Source organism: Pteropus vampyrus, unplaced genomic scaffold (genome assembly GCF_000151845.1).
Source record: "Pteropus vampyrus isolate Shadow unplaced genomic scaffold, Pvam_2.0 Scaffold1, whole genome shotgun sequence".
Lineage (NCBI taxonomy): Eukaryota > Metazoa > Chordata > Mammalia > Chiroptera > Pteropodidae > Pteropus > Pteropus vampyrus.
The window spans coordinates 42076204-42100802 of NW_011888782.1; the positions used below are offsets into that span (position 1 = coordinate 42076204).

Here is a 24599-nt window from a genome sequence, read left to right on the forward strand (position 1 = left end):
TTCCTTGTAAAATCTAGGTTTTTGATCCATTTTGAGTTAATTTTTGTATATGGTAAAAGGTAAGAGTCCAACTTCATTTTTTTTGCATGTGGAGATCCAGTTTTCCCAGCACCACTTGTTGAAGACTGTCTTTTCCCATGGAACAGTCTTGGTACATGCACTGAAACATTTGACCTTATATGTGAGAGTTTATTTCTGGATTCTCTATCGTATTCCATTGGTCCATGTATTTGTCTTTATGCCAGTACCACACTGTTTGGATTGTCACAGCATTTTACTAAGTTTTGAAATCAGAACCACTGTGAGACCTCCAACTTTGTTCTTTTTAAAGATTGTTTTGACTACTTGGGATCCCTTGAGATTCCATTTGAATTTTAGGGTGGATTTTCTATTTTTGCAAAATATGTTGAGATTTTGATAAAGATTGCATTGAATCTGTAGATAACTTTGGTTAGTATTGACATCCTGACAATATTAAGCTTTCTAATCCATGAACATGAGATGTCTTACCATTTATTGATATTTTTAATTTCTTCTCAGCAATGTTTTATAGTTTTCAGTGTATATGTCTTTCACCTCCTTGGTTAAGTGCATTCCCAAGCATTTTATTCTTTTTGATGCTATTGTAAATTGAATTGTTTTACTTAGTCTCCTTTTGGATTGTTCATTGTTAATACATTTAAATGCAACTAATTTTTGTATGTTGATTTTATATCTTGCAACTTTGCTGAATTTTCTTATTAGCTCTCTCTGTGTGTATGTGTGTGTAATCTTTAGGGTTCCCTACATATAATATCTTGTCACTTGCAAACAGAGATAATTTTACTTCTTCCTTTCCAATATGAATGCCTTTTATTTGTTTTCCTTGCTTAACTGCTCTGGTTAGAACTTCCAGTACTATGTTGAACAGAAATGGTGAAAGTGGGCATCCTTGTCTTATTTCTGATATTAGCAGAAAAGCTTTCAGTCTTTCACCATTGAGTATAATGTTAGCTGTGGGTTCTTCATGTTTGAGCTTTTTAAAGAAATTATAGTTGTTTTCTTAGGCCCAGCAATAGCTAACGATAGCATCTCCTCTTTCTTGTTAACGATTAGAAGAAAAACTAAACCAATTTGGATTTATTAATGATTGACTGGTTAGAAACCATTTTTATGGGATACATTTATTTTAATTTTTAAATTATCATACATTAAAATTGACTTTTTGGGGGTGTATAGTTCTATGAATAAACACATGTATAGATTTGGGTAACTACCACCACAATCAGGATACAAAATAGTCCATTACCCTAAAAAGAAAACACACACTCCTGCATTCTACCCTTATATTGTCACTTCCTCTCCAACTTGAATGCCTAGTAATCACTAATCTTCATCACTACAGTTTTGTCTTTTTGAGAATGTCATACAGTGTATAACATATTATGTCTGTGAGTAGAAGCTTAAGTGTGACTGAAGACTTTGCTAGTAACCGTTTTGAGCAACAGAATTGTCCTAAACCATGAACCTGGTATCATTGTCATGGTAGAAAATCACAATCATAGATTCATATGCTATATTGGCCTCAGAGCATCAGCCTCTGAAGCCAAATTAGAAGACTGATGGTTGAGGGTTGGGACCAAACTTTTAGCAACTGGGTCACAAGAAATATTAGAAAGGTTACCATCTGTGGTACATAATGATTTCATGGACTGCAATGTGTTATTATCCACATGTGAAGGACAGTGAGGAGGGAACGTATTATGCTGAAAACTACAGGACTGCAAAGAGATGATTTCTAACAGATTATAAAGCAATTATGTTTTGATTCCACTGCAGTGAATCAGTTTTTTGGTCTCTTACGTAAAACACATCTTGCAAAGTAAAATATAAATAGTCATATCTTATCTATTAGAATGCTTTTGGCTACAAGTAAAAGAATATTCAGCTAAAAGTGGCTAAAATAATAAGGGGGTTTCTTATATCATATAAAAATGTCTCTTAGAAGTAGGTGGTTCCAGGGCTGAATCAGCGGTCTCAATGTCATGAAGAATACAGTTCTTTCTATCCTCCATTCCACTGTCCTCAGTACAAAAGCTTTTAGCCCTCAGATATTTTTTTTACCTCTTGATTGCAAGATGGCTGCCACAGCACCAAGTACCATGTTCTCATACAACTGCATTCATATGTAGGAAGCAGGGGGCAGGTAAGGTGACAAGAAAGCTCTTCTCATATGTGCTTTTTTTTTCTGTCTTACAAAATAATCTTTCCCCAAATTCCCCCCAATAGACTTTCTCTTATTTCTCATAGTAAAAACTGGGTCCCTTGGCCATTTCTACCTGAAGGCAAAATATATATGTAGCATTTTAAGACTTATCATGTGAAATGGGCTTTGATAGAAGGGAAGAAGGGTGAAGGAAATGACTACTGGGAGGGTAGCAGATCCACCTCACTCCACTGCTGTGAGGTAAGGTACATTTCATTGGGCACATAAACACCTCCATCCTCCTTTGCTTCCCATTCTCGCCCTCAGGTTGGTTTCCTTCCTCATTTTTCAGCTTTAGGAGATGGAAATCCAAAAAATTTCTCACTTTCCCTAAGCAAAGGCACTGCTTGCCTCTTCCACGCCAACCTACTTTTTGGAGTTCTGCAGCTCTAGTTTCTTCTACAGAACATTTGGAATCAATCTGGCCTCTCAAGAAAGTTCCTGACCTCGAACTGAGGAATACACGGATGTTGGTTATAAAACAGAAACCGAGAAATCTTTATAAACAAAAGGAAACAAATCAACAGAGCAAAAGTTATTTTTGCAACGTTAGCCTGCACTAAATATCATCTATTTCATTGGAGTTAAGCTCTTTTCATACAGAAAAGTATAAAAAAGCGCCCCCACGCCTGTCTGTACCGGCTGCTGACTCCGTGAGCGTCACAAGATGTTTCTTGCCATAAGAGGAATGACTTCAGTTTTTCCATTCCAACTGTGGTGAAAATGAATAAGAAAACTGGATCCTGCCTCTAGAAGCAGGACACAGGCTCCACACTAATCAAAAGAGGAAGATTCATTATAAGACAACATTTCACTCTCCAGACTTTGAGGAGTTCCTACATTTGTCAGAGAGGTTCTGAATCATTTCATGGGCTGCCACAGGACTAGAATGGGGATATTGTACACGCCCGACTCTTTGTAGAAAATTTTTTTCTTCTAAATGAGCTCCTCTTGCTGCTCTCTCTGAATCATTGCAACCCAAATCTCATAATTTCACCTCTTCTTCTAATTATTTTACCAGAGAGCCATTTTAAAGGGACAGGAATGGGGGTAGAGATAAACAAAAGGGGCCATGGCTTACCCTAAAACGCACTTAACCAAGAAGTGCCAACGAAATACTAATACTGTAAACAGGCAAGAGGAGAAGGAAGATTTTAGAAACCTGGTTAGCAGCAATAAGACTTCTAAGGGCCACGCTCTGCTTGCCAAACCAAGGCTGATTCAGCAATGGGTAGTCTTGGTGAGAGGAACCTGGGGCTGAGCACTGGAGCAGCCCCCTTGCTCCAAGAAGGAGGATTGGCCTTCCCAGTGTTGCATCTGGTGGAGAAGCCAGGAGAAATCTGCTCTCCAGTCCTTTCATTTATGAATACCCAGAGACAAAATATGTTGACAACTGTAGGCCATGGCACTGTGGGATCCTGCTGGAGGCATTGCAAAGGAAAACCACCAGCAGCTGTCTGATGAGGGTTTCTTTTATTAACATTTGGTTAATAAAGCCTCTACCATGAGACAAACCAGATGAAAAACCGGCTTTCATTAGGGAGGTCTTAGCGTAGGCTGGGAAAGATTATGTGTTGTATCCAAGTCAGGAGGTTTTTATAAACTTGAACACCTCTCTGTGCCCAGCAGGGACTTAGGTGCTCTGGGGTTGTACAGAGGGAGTAGGAAGCCTGGTGCTACCCTGTGGGAGCTTACTCTCTCTCTCCCACGCGGGAGGCCAGATTATATTCAGGAAACTGAGAGAAACCTATGTAAAACGAGTATGGGATTCATGAGCAACTGTGAGGGGCAAGTGTTAGTGAGTTTGGAAGGACACAAAGTCTGTGTGAGATGAATCCCTTGAGAGCATGAGCCCCGGGTGGCTCATTTCAGTGTCCTTGGCATTGCGAATTTTCCAACGTAGGGCTCTAACTAGTAAATTACAAATAAAGGTCAACTGTACACTTTTATTCACTTTTATCTCCACCCACCCTCCCCTTAAAATACACTTTTATTTATACATTCGTAATTTCATCCTACCCATTTTTACACTTGCTGCTTCTGCCCATGTACTTAGAATATATATCTAAATAAAAGCACTTTAAAACCCCAATACCGTTTCTAAACAGACATACTCACAGTCACACACTCACAAGCTCTCACTGATTCTTGTTTTTGTTGTCTCTCTTGATCTTACGCTCACTTTCTCTCTATCTAGCATTCTTGCCAGGCATTAGAGAAAGAGTAGAGTAGTAGCTATTTTTTCTAATCCTTCACCAACCAATTCATGAAGCACAAGGATGAAGAATTAGAGAAATGGAGGAAGATAAGGCAAGATGATGGGGGAGGGAAGAGAAAGAATAGGAGAGAAAGAAAGGTCAACCTTCCTCTTGTGGGTAGGAAGTTCATTATGAATGATGATGCACTTCCCCTAATAAGGAGGATGGCTCCCAGATTTTATAGTAGGGTGAGAGTCTAGTAAAGATAAACCGCTTTGGGCATGTTGACTTGTGGAGAAGCAGGGAAAAAAAAAAAAAAAAAACAAAAAACCAAACTACACATCTCCATCCTGCTGTAAATTCTGGCCAATTACTTTGCTTGAATAGTGTAATTTCTTGTGGCTAGACTTATGTTTTGTATAGGTCCCTTCTATTGAGTCAACTCTAGTGTAAAGTGAAATGAGAAGTACTTTTTCTGAAAAGTCTTGATTACCTGGTGAATGTAGATACCTTCTGAGCTGGTTAATTTTGTCAACTTGATTGGGCCATGGTCCCCAGATATTTGGCCACTCACTATTCTAGATGTTTCTGTAAGGGTGTTTTTGGAAGAGATTCACATTTAAATTGGGAGGCACGGTAAGTGTAGGTGGGTCTCATCCAATCAGTTGAAGGACTGAATAGAACAGAAGGCTGACCTCCCCTGAGCAAGAAAGTGGAATTCTCCAGAAGACGGACTTCAGGTTTCATCTGTAACATCGATTCTTCCTGGATTTCCAGTAGGCTGCCTTTTGGCTTGAACTTCAACTCTTTCCTAAGCCTCTAGCTTATAGTCCCTCTCCCTCATCAAATTTTGTACTTGCCAAGCCTCCACAATTATGTGAGCCAGTTCTTTATAATAATTCTATTTAACACACACACACACACACACACACACACACACACACACACACACACACACACACACGGTTTTGTTTCTTTGGAGGACCTTGACTAATATAGCACCGTAAAAGCTAAAAACAAAGTTGAGATGTAACAATGTCTTCATGCCTTTTTCCAGTCAGTGCTGCAACTGAGCAGTGTGGACTAGAGGTGTGAGAGCCCAGGATCTGAAGTCAATGGGCTTAGTTCATGTGTGAGCTCTGTTCCTTCCTAGCCCCCTGCCTTGGATAGCTTACCTAAGCTCAAGAAACAAAAGTTGCTCAGATGACTAGAGCATGGCCAACCCCTGGTCTATTAGTTTTCTACTGGTGCTGTAACGAATTACCACACATTCACTGCTTAAAACATAGATTTATTCTTTTCTAGTCCTAGAGGTCAAAGTCTTAAATCAAGATGCCAGCAGGGCTTCTGGAGGCTTCAGGGGAGAATGTGTTTCTTGCTTTTTTAGCTTCTAGAGGCCGCCTGCATTCTTTGGGTCATTGCCTCCTCCTTCCTTCACTCCAGCCTCTTGCCTCTGTTACCAGTCTCCCACTCACTGCTCTTCTGATCTCCTGCCTCTCTCTCTTATAAGAACCCTAATGATTACACTGGGCCTACTCAGGTAGTTAATCCAGGATAATCTCCCCATAGCACTATTCTTAACTAAATCACATCTGCAATGTCTCTTTCGACATATAAGATAATATTCACAGGTTCTAGGGATTAGGACATGAGTATCTTTGGGGTAGGGGTGGGGCATTACTTAGCCTACCACACCTGATTGCCAGAGGTCAGTGGTTACACATGGAAGGTGAGATAGGGGAGAGATTCCAAGATTTCAGAGTTGGTACTTGAAATCACTTTGATTTTTTTTTTTTTTTTTAAATTACTCGACTATTTGGTAAATGCAGGAAGTTGTGACAAAGAAATGCTTTCTTGGCTGCTATAGAGACAAATATGTGCTGGTATTCTATTTTTCTTTAACAATTAAAATTCTGATCCTAGAGTCATCACAGAGTAAAGCTCTTCCCCCCTACCTCAAAAAATAAGATAATATAAACATGTTTTTAAAAGTACATTATTCTGGTCTCCTACATACACAGATCTATGGGGCCTCTTGCCCTGACACCTTTACCAGGTACTTCATTTAGTCTCCTAAATGACTGTTAGCAGGAATTCAAATCTTTTAAAATAAGCTCTGAGAAGCTCCCTCAACATACATAACTCAAGTATCATAAATCTATGTCATTATTTGCATTCTACGCTATTATCCCAATATAAGCCCTAGAATTGTTTTGTGCTGAGTATAGTTTTTGAGGGAATCAGTCACTTTCAGTTCTTCCCTCTTGGCTGCATGGATAACTTTGGAGAACTCTCCGGTCTTTCTTTTTGGTGTATTGCTGCATTTTGTGTGCTCAGGGCACTGCCATAACCTTTGCTTGATTTATTTTTAGCAGAGATAACTTAGTTTTGGCTCCATAGAAAGGAGAGAATATTGTGTAAATCGGTTTTCAAGATTCATCCTGATTTCTCAATTCAATGCTCAACAATTGCTGTTGGGTGGTCTATAATAATTTCAACCAGCCGATAAAGACCTGTGGTCTGAGCCTGACTGATGGTTAAAAGGATTCAGCTAATCTTGGGGACCCCAGACCCACTTACTCTTGCCTGCTGATGGTACTCCAAGTAAATATCTGAGACTTGGTTTAGAGCTCAAGGATGATTTATCATCCCCATACCAAGGACATTTTACTATACATAATTATGCCTTTTCCTTCTCCTTCTCCTCTTATTATTTATCTACCTGGGATTGCACTTGGTCCATCAATTCAGTTTCTCTTGATGAAGAATCCCAGTCATTTCGAGTTTTGTCAGAGATCTTTGGCTTTGTTACTTCACTGTCCATTTCTGTGTTTTTTGCTTTTCTTTTTCAAGCTTGACTTTACTGCTGGGGGCAGGACATTTTCCTTTCTTTCAGCACCAAGTGAACTGCCACCATGGAAGAGGAGGCCAACCACGTTATGGCTCCTGTCACTGTGTAGGTGAGACCTAAGAAAAGGCTACTGCCTCCACTCTATGACAGGGTGGAAAGAACAACTGATTTTTTCCCTTGGAACCTGGATACTGGAAAGTCTAAGAAAAGAAAACCTATTAAGGATCTGTCTTTGAACTTTTCAGCTCTACCACTGTATATGTCCTAAATACATTAGGTTGAACCATATAAAATAGTTGTTTTTACAGTTAAAAAAGGTTGAATATTCAATTTCATGCAGTTCAGTCTTTACCAAGTAGTATATTTTATCTTGCTGGAATGAAATTAAGAGAAAATAAGCCTTCCCCCTACATAGTTATAATCTACAAAAGAGATTCTTACACAGATATGAATGACTTATAGACAACTAAATAATGAACAAATATATTTAAAACTGAAGAAATGAAAAGAATATAGGTAGGTTTTACAGCAAACTTAAAGTTTTGTTTTATGAACCAGGAGACCCAGGGTAGCCTAAAGTCCTTCATAGGCTAAAGTTTGAATTCCAATCTCAGGGAAAATTCTTCAAGAGGAGTGAAGAACACAAAAATAGTGAGCTAGATGGCAAAACATTTTTGGTGGGAAAAGTAAAGGTGTGGTATTCTTTTGGGTTTTGAAAAAGCCAGCATCCCTCACAGCTGGGGAGAAAATGTTTGAAGTGGGTTTGCTACCATTAGCATTTTAATGATGTAATTTTGATTATGCATGTGGCCTGAGGTTTTTAAACATCTGGTGTCTTTTGTAAACCAAACTAATAAACAAATAAAGGCTTCTCATAGCAACGGCACAGGACAGCAGCATTTCCCAGCAAAGCTCTTAAAGGCCTCAAATCATTTGGCAACAGTGCTATTTAAAGGCACAAGGGAAACTTGTTAGGAAACTAGTTCTCTTTCTTTTACATCAAAATTCCTCATTGTCATCAGGTCCTTGGGTGCCACTTCAGCTCATCTGCCTGTTTTCTCTCTCCCTCAGTTCCATTAAGAGGGTCTTTTCTTCCCACAAAGAACATCTCGTTTTGGTTAGAAGTGGTAGGCGTTTTCTGCAGCTCAGGCTGTTATTCTCTGTGCATATTAGCCAGGCCATGAGTCTGATTGGATAATACTCACACCAGGGCTCAACAAAGGTAGTGCAAAGATAGGACTGAAGCTCGGGATTGAGGTTCTGTGTGGAAGATTTAGATTTGAGAGTCATCAGCATTAAAAATATGATTGTCAACGAAGTAACCCAAGGAAAGCTTATCTCAAGAGGAGAAATAGAGTGTCTTCTTTGTTTGCAACATGGACTCCCTCTTCCTCTCAACCCCAAACTCACTGTCATGCATTGTGAGAACAGCAGTACATGTGTTTTATTATTATTATTATTATGATGATGATGATGATGATGTTTCTTTATTGCAACGATAACTGTTTTACTGGTAAGGCAATCACAGACAGAGCCGATGGGGTCAGAAGATCCAACTCCAGAGACCATTGTCAAGCAACTTTCAATCTCATTTTTTTTTTTTTTTTTTTTGTGGGGAGGGAGAGGAGTTGCTGAAATCTTATTTTAAAAGTAATATTCCATGGTGTACTCTTTGATCTGTATGTATACTGCTGCATAAGAAAGCAATTCGTGGCTTTCATTTTCACAGAAGAGAATTAGAGATCCTGCTAAAAGCAAACAGTACTCCTGGTCAGTAAACAAAAGGAGGCAACAAGCTGATAGGTAGAGATGGTGTCACATCAGGGAGTTAGCTCTGATTAAGGAATGTCCCTAATCCCATCAAGATAGAGATGTCCATACTCTAGGACAGAAAAGAAGAAAAGATGGAGCAGGGAACTGGAGCACATGAAGTCATTCACTCACTTTCAAGAATTTCTCATTCAAGCTCTCTGAGAGGCAAAGAAACTAAGGAGATATTTTGTGTTAAGATCTTCTGGCCTGTTGGGGGTCCCATAAACAACTCCTAGCCAGCAGCCCTGAGATGGCTGAGAGAGTGCTGATCTGACATCTAACTCAGGTGACATCTCAAAGCTGTGTACAAGCCCTGGAAAGATTCTTCCTTCCAGAGAATTCTGCCTCGGGGAGAATCAGGAAGAGACTTTAAAATTAAGCCTGAAGACAGAGTTAGTGTAAATTATGTTTAAACATAAAGTTTTTCAAAGATAGCGTTTGGTGTTATTTCGAAGTTGAGTACTTTTTGTTTTAAAATCAAGAGTTACATCTGCATTTTTTAATTAAGTGAAAAAATTCAGAATCTCATATTAAAGCATATGTCTCCCAACTTGGACTGCATGTCCGCAATCAAGGCACTGACTCCTACTCGCTGGCTTCATACCTAAGAGGGGAAAGAACACAGCTTCTTAAGTGCAGAGCCCACGTGGGTTGGAAGAACTGCACTTGCCCCTAGAGTCCAGGGCAATTTGGTTTGTGATACTTTTGTCTAGAATAAAAGGTTCTACAGTATTTCTGTGTTAGTTATTTTTGTCCATATTCCAAATTTACTCCTTATTAGACCACTTTCATTTTATTTCCACGATCCTCCATCTCATCCCATCTTATAGAGCAGACTTCACTTCACTGTTTTAGATCTCTAGGTCCAGTGTTATTTAATTTTTCTTGGGGAACAGAAAGAGTCCTTCCTTACTGGTCCCTATCTACTAACCTGATACCGCCATTAACTGCTATTCCTTAAAAAAAAAAAGTACATATTTGAATATATAAAGTGGAGACAAACAGCCATATCGTGATGGAGTGACAGTACTACCTGTAAGAAAACTATGTATTTCTATAGATAGATAGATGATAGATTTTATTGGAGACTAGAAAAGTACAAAATGATATAATTCAACAACTAGTGCTCAGATGGACACTGACTTTCCTTCATCCTAGAAAGAAGTGATATAAAAGGATACTGTAGGTTATATTGAAACTATAATTACTAGCAGGCAAGGCTTCAGTAAAATACAGTATTCAACTGAGTTGATGGTACAGTTTTTTGAAAATGGGAAAGGCAGCTGTTCGCATCCACACAATGAAGTGATCATTAGTGAAGCCATTGTTTCCTGAATCCTCGTCGTCCAGTTCATAGACAGGCTTAGGCCAGTATGGGGGCTTTGTGGTTCCTGTAGGAAGAAAATAATGGACATGGTTGAGAAAAATAATCTACCCCCTTAAGTTTTCCTTAGAATGTAGAGAATAAAATAGGTTTTGCATTCTTGAGAAAAGAGAAATAAAAATTAGACTTTTTAAAAAAGTGTATCTGCATGTGTGTGTGTGTGTTTCTGTTTATGTGTAAACTACCTGAGTATGCAACTATTAAAAATAATAGTTAATAAAGACTCTAAGAAAATGCTAATGATATTTTCATAGGATTAAAAAAAATACAGGTAGATGAGGTAAAGGGGGTCAAATATGTGGTGACAGAAAGAAATCTAACTATGGGTGGTGAACTCACAATGCAATGTATATATATGCCTTATTGTCGAACTGTACACCTGAAACTTACTGGATTTTGTTAACCAATGTCACCATAATAAAAAATAAATAAAAAAAAGAAAGCAGCATATTATGCATCCAAAATGAAGCATTGAAAAAATGGGAAGAGCAAAATAATAGCATTGTATTCTGTGATAGCATCATAGGGAATGTCTTTTTATTTTCTTTACTAGTAATCTAAAGAGAGCAAATTACTAAAAATACCCATTCATCTAATGTTTAAAGAAAATGGTAATTAATGTTTAAAGAAAAAAGAGTGATAACCGTTGATGAGGCAGTGAAAATGGGAACTCTTGTTCAGAGCAGACAGGTTTGTGAACTAACATCTCTAGCAATCTAGGAACATGCATCAATATCTTTAATATATTTTGCATACATTTTGGCCTAGAAATTCTACTTCTACGAATGTATTCTAAGGAGATAATCACGAAAGTGCTTGAAGATTGTGTTACATAGGTATTCTCCCCAGCACTGTGCCTAAGAGCTGGAAGTTGGAAGCAAGGAGGAGGAAATGGTAAATAGACAAGGTGGAGAGTACAGGTGTTGCTAGCCTGTTCGAAAGCCAAGGAGCCTGCAGGTTTGAGCACTATAGCAACACTGGAATTCTGCACAGGGTGAGGGCCAGGGCCAGGAGGCTAGTCTGTTGAGTTTACTATTATTCTCACGCTGCCCACTTTACCGCAGTGGGCATGTTTGTCTCTCTCACTCTACAGCAGACTCTTGAGTACAGTGTCTTCCTCATTTTTTTTTCCCATTGGCATTTAGTCCAGTGCCTGGCAAAGAAGAGGTGTTCAATAAATGCTTGATAAAGGGATGAGAAATTCCAATTAAAGTTGACAGAGGTTGGTGATAAAAACTATATTGAATTTTAAAGAGCTGGTCAATGATAGAAAATTGTTTAATGGACTTTTCATTTCTATAAAACTGGTTCTACTATTTGTAGGATCCAAAATGCTAGATAGGCACCCTCTCTCTACTTTAGCCATAGTTCATGCCCCAAGGGCAATGTGTCCTGTGGAGCACTGACATCTGAATCACCCAGGGAGAGTGTTAAAAATGCAGGTTCAAGCATGTCCTTTCTTACTAACTCCTGATCCATTTAGAGCCCATGTCACCAAGAGAGTATGGGAAACATGGTCTAAGAGGCACCAACTTCCTTCATTTTCCAAGTTCAGTTGGTCATTTGTAGTTGTCCATTCATTCAACAATAAGCATTTCTTGATTGCTCACTATATATCAAGCACCAGGGATACAAAACAGCATAAGATTCAACCCCTTTCCTCAAGGAATTTACAGACTTAAGTGGGGATGGTGGTATTCAAACAGATCATTTGAATAGATCGTTTGAATACCACCATCCCCACTTAAGTCTGTATAATGTGGTAACTCTTATGATAGAGGTTAAGAACAAAGTGCAGTGGGAGATGAGAGAAAGTCAAGGACTCTTGGTGTTATTAGGCCTGTGGTTATGTGGTAAAACAAAACATTAAAATGTTGCCAAGTTCCTTTAAAAAATACTAGGAATTCAAATATACAGTGACCATACATGCCAGTTTGCCTAAGATGGTCCCAGTTTATATCTGTTGTCTGTTATCCCATCTGATTTAGCACTTATCCCAAATAATGTACCTGTGATTTTATCCTTCCAGCTTTCAACCATGATTTTAGCTATAGTGTGTGATACCTATGTGCATTGAAAGGAGTGCTTACTTTAACATGTGATTAATGAAAGATAACCAGAGACCCTTTCAGTCAAAACAACATTTCCCAGTGACCCCTGCCAGCTGCTTGACATTCCAGCCAGTTAGGTCATGGTCTCTGTCTTGGCCTCGGAGACTCATGAAGCTGCCAGGCTGCAAGTCAGTGGGATCAGTGGGAAACGTGGGAAATTATAGGTTATGTTATATGTACATGACACAGTGTGGGAATTGATGCTGAGCAGTCTTGCTGAGCAGTTTGAACTCTGGCAAAACTGGTTTTGTTACTTATCACATAGTGTAAATATAGAACTATTTTATTTTTTGGTATTAGTTTTCTATTTGCTAATAAATCCTTTTAGCTCTGAAGAGCTAAAAATTAGAATATGTATGTTTGATGTAAAATTAAATACAGTTTCTCAAGCAAGTTGACAAATGTGATACTTGCCACGTTGGTTGATATTTATCCACTACCATGGGAACCATCATGATGTCAATGACCTACATGAAAATCAAAAGACGTAAATTTGCTGAAAAATATCAGAATCTTGCTGAAAAACATCAGAATCTACGTCAAAAGTTTGTGCTTATTTTTAAAAGAGTATCCAAAGACAATGCTTTATTTACCTTGTGTAGCTACAGAAGGTCCGTTTCTATATATCATTATGTGAGCATGACCTTTTTAGACAAAATGAGTTTCCTTCTAGTTTCATTTTTTTATTACTTTTTTTTTTTAAATCAAAGGAAAACTTTAATGTGTTGGATCCATTAGCCCAAAAGGAACTCTGTAAATAGTTAAACGAGGCCAGTTTTATATCAGTGTCTTCAGAGGCTTCAAATAAAAAAAATCAGAATAAGTTAATCATAATAATGGTTTGGATTTTTTGGTTTGCTTCTTCATGGAATCGGAGCAAAGCTTTTTGATATTCAATCATGAAAGATAAAACCTCTAATATTATTATAAATATTACTATAAATTCAGTTTAAAAATTCAACAATCAAGTGTAAATTTTTTTGTTTTACAGTGATAACATAAATACAAATTTGGTGGAACACAACATCCGAGTAAAAATAATATTCTTAGTAAATTGAGAAATTTAAAGAGAAATGTGCTTAAAACTGATGGAGGTACACACGTAATTCATAATCATATCTAAATAAGCTGCAACATTTTATTAGTCAAAAGAAAAGCTGTAGTCATGAAAATTTAAATATTTTTGTATATTCAGTTAGAGAAACTGAACTGCAAAATTTTTACAATGACGTAGATGTTAAATGAAAGAAATGCTTCAGTATGGTAGTATATGTGGTCTGTCTTTCTACACATCGCCAACCAGAACATTTTAGAAATGTCTGAGTCCTTACAGAACTATTTTGTATATCAAATGATGCGTCCTGCAATAATTCTGAACTTTTTTGGTAACTGAACCCTCTAACTTTTGGTTGAATTTTGTTCAAAATAGTTGAAAAAAATTTAGAAAGTATCCTAAATATGGAATGCCAAAAAACTTTAGTTTTTGAAGATTTAGTAAATTGTAATTATTGAAAACAATGCTTGCAACAGGAAAATATTAAAATTTACCCTTATAAAAGCAAAGGAATAATTGAACATATTACATAATTAGAGTTCAAAGTATGTACAAGATTTAATTTTTAAATTCTATAATTGTGCTTTAGAATATCTCAATTTATATGAAATCTCTTTTGATGGCGCTCCTATTTTTAACTGGATAACGTTTTCTTCACTACTAGAATTAAATGATATCAAGAAGGTATAAGATTTTGTAGCACCTGAATTTGATAATACATTCAAAAGAATCATAATTTGAAAAAATATGAAGTTAAGAGCGTGCCTATGAAAATATTTGGGTTACAATACTAGCATATTTCAATACAAAAAACTGAAATTGAGAATATCCTCCATTTAGTAAAATTGGCTGTGAGCAAAACAGGTACCTCGGCACCTACAGATATTTTCTCTGTTAGAAAAATTAGAGTCAAAAGAGAAGAATCAATTAGAGATGTTAACAAATTAAAATTGATTAACCATAAAATGAAACTTTTAAAAAGATTGCAGGTAATTTTGTGAAAAAACTGAAAAGAATACTTTAATAAAAAATATTTTTTTAAAGAATTAAAAACCCCCCTCGAATTCATTAGAAAAATACAGGAGCATGTAATGAAGACAGATATGGCCAAGAAAGTAGTTAAAGTATGTGACTATGTATCCAGAATAGTTATTCTGCTTATATTATCTTTTCATCTTTAGATAATAGTTTTCTTCTAAAAGTTGGTTTAATGTACACAGATGTTATTTTAATATTTTAAAGAATTGTATTTTTAAAGTAGTTTGCAATAGAATTATTTTATAGGTCTACCAAAATGGTAATGTAGATGTATTGATTAATAAATAAAAATTTCAAATAAACATATAACTTTATTCTAGTGCTCCCTTTCACTCTCGAAAGTGTACCAGTTGAGACAATGAATTACATGGTTATCCTAATTTTAGATGCAGCATGAAGTTTCTTACAACATTGCCTTTTTATAAATGATAAACATGAAAGAACCAGGGCACCAACCATTTTGTGTTTCTGATAGGTATGTGATGGAAATGTCCATAAGCAGGAAAAGTTAGAACACAAAGGAAGTCAATAAAGAAGGAAATAAAGAGGAATCATAAATATCTGCCCACACATAAAAAACAAAGTTTCCATAAAGGGATAAAATATATTAAGCTAATGTATAGATCTTACCTGCAAATGCACTAGGAAGACTGGAACTTGGATTCTGAAACTTGACATATTTATCTGTCCACCACAAAATGTCACTCGATAGCATTGGCATTCTGATGTGTATAGATGAATTAAGGTTGTATGAAAGAATGGCGTCTGTAAGGAAATTAAAAATTATGTTAGAGATGTAAGCAAGCATTTCCCACCCCTTGACATGCAAAACCAGACACAAATAAAAAAGAAACCAGGGTTTTAGCAGATTCTCAACATGCCTACATACCACAGATGCTGGAATTACACGACTATTCTTCTTTTTGCCAAGGCCCCAATTATTGAAAAATACTCTTAATCTGCATTTAACTCATGTCCCTAACTACTTCAAATCTCTGGTAAGGAAGAACTTACTTGCAATGAAATGCTGTAAATCAGTGGGGAATGAATACAAAATTAAAAAAATAAAAAAGAGAACTGCCATTCAGCTGCAGAGGTGATCTTCTGGACATTTAGGTTTTACATACTTGTGAAAGAGCACACTGGGGAGATAGAAAAAGTCACCTACCATTGAATATGCTGTTGGCCTTAGCACCACAAGGAGCGATGGAGTCCCATTGCGGTACTTTTTGAATGGAGCACAGTTTTCAACATCCTGGATACAAGATAATACAGGAATGAGAAATGCTTTTGGTAAACTCCCTCAGAATGTTGAAAGTGAGAACACTGGCAATGTAATCGACCCATACTGATTTATTGGCACAGGCTAACATTATGGACTGTTAACTGATTTTTCCTGGCTTCTGGCTCACTTAGACTAGAAAATTTTTGTATTTTGGAGGGTGTGTGTGTGTGTGTGTGTGTGTGTGTGTGTGTGTGCGCGCGCGCGCACATGCACACATTTTTTTCCTCCTTATTAAATCCGTAACATACCAAATATGTCTGTAGGAAGAAACTTTACCTTGCTGGCTGTGCTAAGTATTACCCTGAGTCTACACTGGAGAACACTTTTTAACACCTTTTTTTTTATTGAAGCATAATTTACATTCCAAAAAGTATAAAAATCATGGGTCTACAGCTGGTTATCACAGGGAATCCATCTACCCGCAAATCAGAATATATTTTTAAAAGAGTGGTTGTTAATTTGTTTATCACTTTTATATAATAATGTCAGTATAGAAAAGGTTTCCTTCTAGCTTTTCTTGCTAGCATGCTGAATATCATCTATCAAGAATAAAATTTTGTAATCCTAGGTCTGAAAGGGTATTCAATTAAACCAAAGGCTTTTATTCAACTGGAGCCTAATTTCCTTAAATTTGGCTAGACTGAAGACCCCAATTATAAGAAAGACAATGCTAGATATAGGGTGAGCCAGACTGAGACCAACCACTCAAGGTTACTATCGAAATGGTTGGTGCATCTATCACCTGAAATAACAACTTTAAAGACAACTACAAAATTAAGTGTGAAGAAACAATATTGAAATCTATTCAATGCGTCAGTCATTCAAAGAAGCCAAAACTCTACTGTTTGAAGCAGCTCTAACATGCCATCACCTTTATTAACAGAAACATAAAATCCTATATTATGGTTGAAAGGTACTTGAAGATTTGCCCTTCTGACAGATTCATTATTACGAAGACTTGGACAATCCAATATGTATCCAATTTTAATATAAAATGCTGTCAAATAAAAAATTGGTGCATGAAAGGATAACCATTCAATTGGACAAGGTTTACATTACTGCTCTGAAGACGGAAAATACTCTTTCTCTACAGCAGTTATCCTGAATACCTAGCCCCTTCAATTTATTCAAGAATGAAATGAGCAATTCTGTGTTGTAAAACCATAGCTTGAGTTTATTTTCCATACTTTCTTTTAGACTGAAAGATATATCTAGTTTTTTTTTTTGAAGAGTATTATGCCAAAGTAAATAAAGCTTTACCTTTATATCTCTACCCATCAGTTGGCTATTACTTCTGGATAGAATATATTGATAGAGGTTCTGAGTGAAGCCATACAATTCATAGTACATATAAACATTACCCTGTAAGAGAGAAATGCAAAAAATAAGAAGAGAGTAAGGAAAATAAACTGGAATATTAATAAACATGGACAAGATTTTTTAAATATAGAAGGTAGTACAGAAAAAAATGATGGGAACTGAAAATTTCTTTACATCAAATAGAAACCCAAGAAATCATTTAAAAAAATCAGTGTTGGAAAATCTTGGTCTATACGAAATAATTAAAATGACTAAATCACTTATTTTTTAATATTTTTATAAGGGTTACTGCATTCCTGCCTTAGAAAAAATTTTTATAACCAGGCTTTATATTCTCAATATAGAGAATTTGATTTCACAAACATTGTTATTTCCCAGCAAAACTAGGAAAAATGCTTTGCCTAGGGGTTGTGGTAGGCATCAAAAGTCACATGATTTCAAAGGAAGGCCACAAAGCACAATTTAAAATTGGAGCCACTAAGCACATTTAGGTGCATGTGTATATTGGGCATGTGAAAAGAGGTTGGCTTTTTGTGGTCTGGTTCCAGATATTTTTGTCTTTTTATCCCTAGGATTTAGCTTAGTACCTGGCATGTAGTACTTGCTCAAGAAACTGTAAGGCAGTTGTTATGGACAAAAAGATGGAAAAATTCACTGATTCAAAAAAAGGTAATTTGCACCTTAGCAGTAAGTAAGTTGCCTTGTTACCATGAGAGACATGCCTTTTCAAGTATACTGCTGTATGAGGCTGCCCAGTCACAGGTTATCATCATGCTTCTACCTTTATGGTGACATACCAAGGCCCTGGAAATTCTCTAGGCAGACTTGATACAGATCTTACTAACAGCATATATGATGCAACCAGAAATAACCAATGTAGGTGTTCATAATCAACATTCTACCTACTGTCTGCATCCAAAAATATATGAAGGTCTAACTTTTATTAAATTAGTCCCATGTTAGATGCCATATTGAGTGCTAGAAATACCAAAGTATTCCTTTACAATTCCGAGTCAATTGATTTTCTTACATTATGCAAAAACAGCATTTGGAAAAGCTTTTGGTCCCATCCCAAGGAACTGTAAAAGGATGGAAAATGGGAGCTGGTACCCAGAGTAGGCTGGAAATAAAGGTCATGGTAAGTGTGGGCAGTTACGGAAAACAACAAAAGCTGGAGAGCTTAGTCACTTGTAAGAGAAAAATCTTTAGGATATTGGGAATGGGAATTGCTGGGCCCTGACAAAGAGGCAGGCTTCAACATAATAAACAGAAAATGTGGATGTGAAGGTGAATAAGCTAGGTATAGTGGGAATGACTGATTACATTTCCTCACCCAAAGAGGAAACCTCTATTGTTGATCCTTAACTACAGAAAATATGAAATCCACAGAAAGGAATTTACCATACATTTTCTTGGAAACTAAGAGAATTCTACTTACTCAAAGTTATATATTCATGTCAGTGATAAAATAAACAGGCAGAGAACACTCACCACACTAGGAACAGGAGTGTTTTAATAATCTTTTTTCAATGATTCTTTGTCCAAGGTTTGGCTTAACAAGGCCTCCAAGATCATCTTTTTGATTAGTCCTGGAGGCACTAATGGTGTTTATGGTGTTTCTTCTCTTTAAATCAGTGGCACTCTGTGCAGGATTCTGAGTTTAAGGCAGAGAGTCTCACAGGGATTCATCGCCAAGCATGTCATGTGTGCCAACTGGTGAGTGGAAGACCCTGTGATTGCCCTAAGTGGTTGGCTGGATTTTTATGAAAAAGCCTTTGCCTGAAAGGAATGGTTAGCAGCTGGTAACACTTCATTTGCCTTTGGAGTTTCAAAGGACACAGATTGATGGGAACTGAAGCCCTTTAAATATTTTATTCTTTGGATTTGTTCTTTAAATATTTAAGCCCCCAAGAAGGAACAACCCTACTTGACACACTGATTTCAGTCTTCTGACTTCCAGAATTGTGAGAGAACAAATCTCTTGTTTTAAGCCTCCCCGCTCACCAGTTAAGCGCACTAACTTTTACTTTCAGGGTGGGAGAGGGCAGCATGGGGAGCTGAGGAAGGCAAGAAAGGGCACGGCTACAGAGAATGAGAATTTCGACCTATAATAAAAGAACACATATGTAAAACTTATCCACTGACTTTATATAGATTTCACTTATAACCCAAGTATAACTCAGTAATTTCTTTATCATTTAAATCTGATTTACTCATGAAAATGATTAGAGCTAGGCATAATCAATATAAATGTATTCAGAATATTACTGATGCCAACATGCTTTCATCTGGCATCAAGGGGGAAATAAATGACATAAAATCAAAGCTTCTTAGAACATAAAGCCATATCATTTGGCACTTTATCTTTCCTTCATTCATTTAATATTTTAGCAAATATTTTGAGCATCTACCATGTGAAATATGGAGGAAGATTCATATATTCACTCAGTAAACATTAATTGAGCACCTATAGTATGCCAGGCATTGTTACAGGTGCTTGAGATACAGAGAGAGACAATAAGCAATACATATAATAAACTGTTAATTTCTATAATATATTAGAAGGTGATAAGTACTATGGAAAAAGTTGAAATTACAGCAAGGTAACAAGGATCAGGAGTGTAGGGGTAGGGTGAGGAGACAAGCTGCAGTATGAAATAACATGGCCAGCATAAGCCTTACTGAGGTGAGAATTGAGCCAAGACCTGAAGGAGGTAGGGGAGTTAGCCAAGTGGCTATCAGGTACAGGGAGCAAGGCAAGAAAGAATATGCCAGACTTGTATGAGGACTGAGAAATCCAGTGTGGTCAGAGTGGAGCTGTGGGGAAGAGAATGGAGAGATAGGCTCAGAGAGGAAATATGGAGCCAGATCATGTAAGGCCTTGTAAAGCCCTAAGCTTTTTCATTTAGTGGAAAGAGGAGCCATTGCAGGGATTTATAAGCGAAGGAGTAATAAAATGATATAACTTATGCTTTAAAAAGTTAACCTTGGCTGCTATGTTGACACACCGATGTAAACAGGAAGGCCTGTGAGGAGGTTATTACAAAAATTTAGGTGAGAGTTGAATGTAGCTCGGAACTAGATACTAGTAGCAGAGGTGAGAGAATGGAAAGAGTCAAGAATGACTCCTGGGCCTTTGGTCTGGGTACCAGAAGGATGGAGCTGCTATTAGCTGAGACTGAGAAGTCTGGGGTGGAATACAGTTTTATTTTGGAGGGGAGACAAGGGGCAAAATGGATATCAGTTCAGTTTTGGAAATGTTGAGTTTAGATATGTAGTAATCATTCAAATCCTGACATTAGGAAGGTAGGTGGATATACAAGCGTGGATATCGGAAGAGAGGTTTGGGTTACAGATATAAAAGAATGTTGGCAATAGATGGCATTTAAAGCCAGGAGGGAAATGTTTCCAAGGAATTAAGTGCATATAGAGAGGAGAAGATGACTGAAGATTAAGACGAAAGCTTTGGAGATCTCAACACAGAGTTTGAGGAAAAGGAACCAAAGAAAGGTAGCCAGAGAGCTAGGAAGAAATCCAAGAGTGTGGTATCCTGAGAGCCAAGAGAAGAACGTGTGTCAAGGACGAGGGAGAGATCACCTGTATTCAGTGGGCTGACAGGGCACTAAGGACTCACTGCTGGATTTATCCACGTGGAAGTCACTGGTAACCTTGCAAGTTCACGGAGCCTTGCCGAAACTTTCTTAAGAATGCAACTGCCAAGACCTATCTTCCTTCCTTCCTTTCCTCCTGTTCCTCCCATCCTTCTTACGTATCCTTCTTTCTCTTCTTCCTTTCCTTCTCTCCCTCTTTCCTTTTCCCCTTCCCTCTCCTTCACAGGGGTCCTAGAACTGTGTTGTAGCCTGACTGCTCTGCTCTCCCAGCCTCCTCTGGCTCCCTCCTTATTTTCCCTTACAGGCAGTTCCCACAATAAATCTCTTGCGTGTCTAATCCTGTCTTGGCATTTGCTTCTCAGAGGACCTGGACTAACACAAGACTTTAATCATCCGGAGAGCAGGGACTTCTCTTATTATTTCTTTGGCATTTCTCACAGTGCCTGACAGCCAGGACAAGTGTTGCTTTAGAGATTAGGCAATTGCTTATGCAAAATGATTGGGATAAGCCAATTGCATATGCAGAATGACTTAAGGAGACTCAAGGAGAATCCCACTAGGTGTGTGACCCCCTGACATTAACACACTGTGTGACCTTTGGTCAAGTCACTTATCCTCTCAGCCCATTAATTTTCTCACTATAAAATGAGTGGTTAGATTCAGTTGTCTCTACGGGTCCTTCTTGTGCTCACATTTGGAGTAAAACCTATTTGATTGATGTTGAGAATTATGTTACAAAGTTGGGTAAGTAAAGAATCTGGAAACTTAGAAATGAAGAATAAAATTTTCAAGGAAAAAAGTCGCACATGAACACAACACTTTATAAGATCCCCCACCCGCACCCTGTCTTGGTTTTTGTATTTTGAGTTTTGAGAAGCATTTGGTGGAAATCATGCCAAGTGCGAAATAGGAGATCAGCTCCTGAATTTCACTTACCTGCACTGTCTCCGAAAGGTAAAAAGGAATAGAGCAGGTACATTCTTTGTCAAAATTAATGGCATTTTCCTACAGTTTTGCACAATTTGCACATCTATTTGTGTAAATAATCTGTCAGGCAGGGGAAAACAATTATTAAATTATTAAAAAGTTATACGAGTATATATACAAAAATTCAAGCCCTAAGTCCACCGAAGTCTTTAAGTTTTCTGGGTTAAGGGCGTGTTGTCTGGGCCACAAATAAAGGGCAGCTCTCCATGCAAGATGAGAGTGTATCTGCTGATGCTCCGGAGTGGGCCTTCGTGCAGTCTTTCATTCTGGAGCCTGCAGCATTTTGCCACTGACCTGGAATTCAGTGTTTCCATTGTATATTTATATAATCTGTTGTGATGAAGCCTTACGCCTGGATCATAAAGAGGTATCACTAAGAAAGTATTAGTCAATGTCTCATGAGACCTGGGCTTACAGCCTGAGTCTAATCAGCTTTATGGGAAAGTCACTTCACAGTTTTTCCATTTTATTGTATGGAAAATATTTTTACTAACGAATACTTCTACACAGCATCTAGAAGTTATTAAAAATGATCATAGAAAAAGAAGTATTTCCAAAATATAGGTTTATTGACATATGTGGAATAACTCTGATTTTAAAACGTTATGATATTCTTTAAAAGTTAAACTGTGAAAATGGTAGAGTGGACTCTTTAAAAAAGAGTAGTGTGTCCCAATGGGCAAATCCTGTGAACTCTGGCTGAAGGAGTCACTTATGTGAAGGTGCAGCTAGAAGAAGAGTAAGGAAAGGAGGCTTGGTGAAGGGCCCAGAGCTGTGCATGTCCCTTATGCGACATCTCAGGTGCCCAGGGTTTGTCATGGGTGCTGCTTTGGGCTTCTGCTTTTTCCTCATGGTGTTGAGGAGTAATTAGAAGATTACAGGAGTGAGGCGGGGCGGAGGGGGGGGGGGCAAGGAAGCAAGAGAGTGGCTTTCTCCTTGGTGAATAGCCAGTCGGATTTAGGATTCTTTGGAAGAAGAGATGAACAAGAAAGACAGAAGGAATTTTGAACTCTTGCAAAGCCACTGGGAGTTTTGAGGCCAAATAGGTAAAGTGTTGGTATTAAATTAAGATTAGACAAAAGGCTACTTAATTTTACTTAGATGTGTATATTTACTTAAATCATTCTTTAAACAAGCAGCAAGGCTGGAACTATTATTTTGGAAAACATTGATGCCTTTTCTTTTGGTAAAACTGCTAAAGAACTTTAAAGAACAGGGATGTGTTGTAATTGAGAGCTAACACACTGAACTGTGACTGAGGAAACTGGAGTCCTTGTTCAGCCAATCTCTGATCCTGAGTGAAATACTTAACATCCAGAGCCCACATTTCATCAGCATCACTTTATTCACCAATCAATTGGTCCATGAGGTCACTGTAGTAGTATACATTCTAGTCCATGGATTCTTGTTGAAGTTCTGTCAATGCAGAATTGGACAAAAATGTTTCATGATCAAATGATTTTTGAGTAGATGATAGCTAAGGTGCTTTCTAGCTCTAAAAATTTTATGAAGAAGACATAACTCTGATCTATTGTCTGTTTTGGTGTTCAAGTGGCCTTATAAGCCTATAGCTCTAAAATGACAGCAAGAATTACAGTCTGCTTCTCAGAATTTTCAAGAGCCAGAAACTATCATTCTTGCTTAGAATGAACTGTATAAAAGGGCACTTCCTTTTTGAGCCTCAGGGCTAAGTGAGAAGAGGGAAGCCCACTCAGTACTTTTGTTCTACTAGGTCTGTGCTTGGTCACATTGGCCTGGGATATGTACTTTATCTTATCACCCAGTATAATGAAATACTTCCATGTGCAAAAGAGGATCCCACTTTCTGGGTGGTTTCTGATTTTCTCATATAAAAGCAAAGTGTTAGAAACAGTTCTACCGGAAGCGACTAAAAAAGAAATTCCTTTGGAAAATCCCCTTAACATTACGATAAAAGCGTTCTGTTGCAAGTTGTTTGCAGAGTGGCTTTGCCAACCATGGAGGCCCCTGCCTCATATGCATGAGGATGAAATTCACAGTGGGTGGAGGTGGGTGGAAATGAATATTAATCTTGTAAGCCAATTACTTTGTTACCCCCTCCCACAAGGCAAATTTAATTTCCTCCTGCCATTTTGCCTCTGCCACATGGTGGGGTCTGGTGGTTTACATATCATACTAGAGGACTCAAAGGATTTAGGGCACTTAATTCTTGGAGAGATAAGCTACAGGGAGCTGGGATGGGGAGCGGGACTGCAGAAAATGTAACTAGAAAGGCAATGGGAGGAGTGGGACCTGAACCCGTTTTCCTTTTCAAAGCCTTCACTACTTGCCCTAATCCATTTTTTTTTTTTTCAATTAAGTGTGTACCTATTATGTAGTGGGCAATGGACAAGGAAGGGATTGTGGATACTGTGAACAAGCCAGCTAGGGCTGAGCTCTTTGTTATTACCAAACATGGTCTTTCTTACCTACTCTATCACTAGCTCACTGAGGGTAGAAATCAACTTTTACTTATCTGACGTATCTGCATATCCAACAGAACTATTAGCCCCTTCAGGCACTCATAAATGTTAAATCATTGTTGACAGCTTGGCCTTCACAATTTGCCACTAGCCATGTGGGGAGAAGGAACAGATCAGCTTTCCATGGCTGCTTTTGGAGTGGTCATACAGTCTGGGACATCTGATAATCAGCTCAGAGTTGATTTGAATAAGACATTCGCTT

At 37.7% G+C, this 24599-nt stretch overlaps 1 pseudogene; it reads right to left on the minus strand.

Moving 5' to 3' along the window:
• Window positions 1–7303: 7303 nt before the first annotated feature.
• LOC105289188 overlaps window positions 7304–24599 on the minus strand; it is a 19227-nt pseudogene continuing 1931 nt past the window's right edge.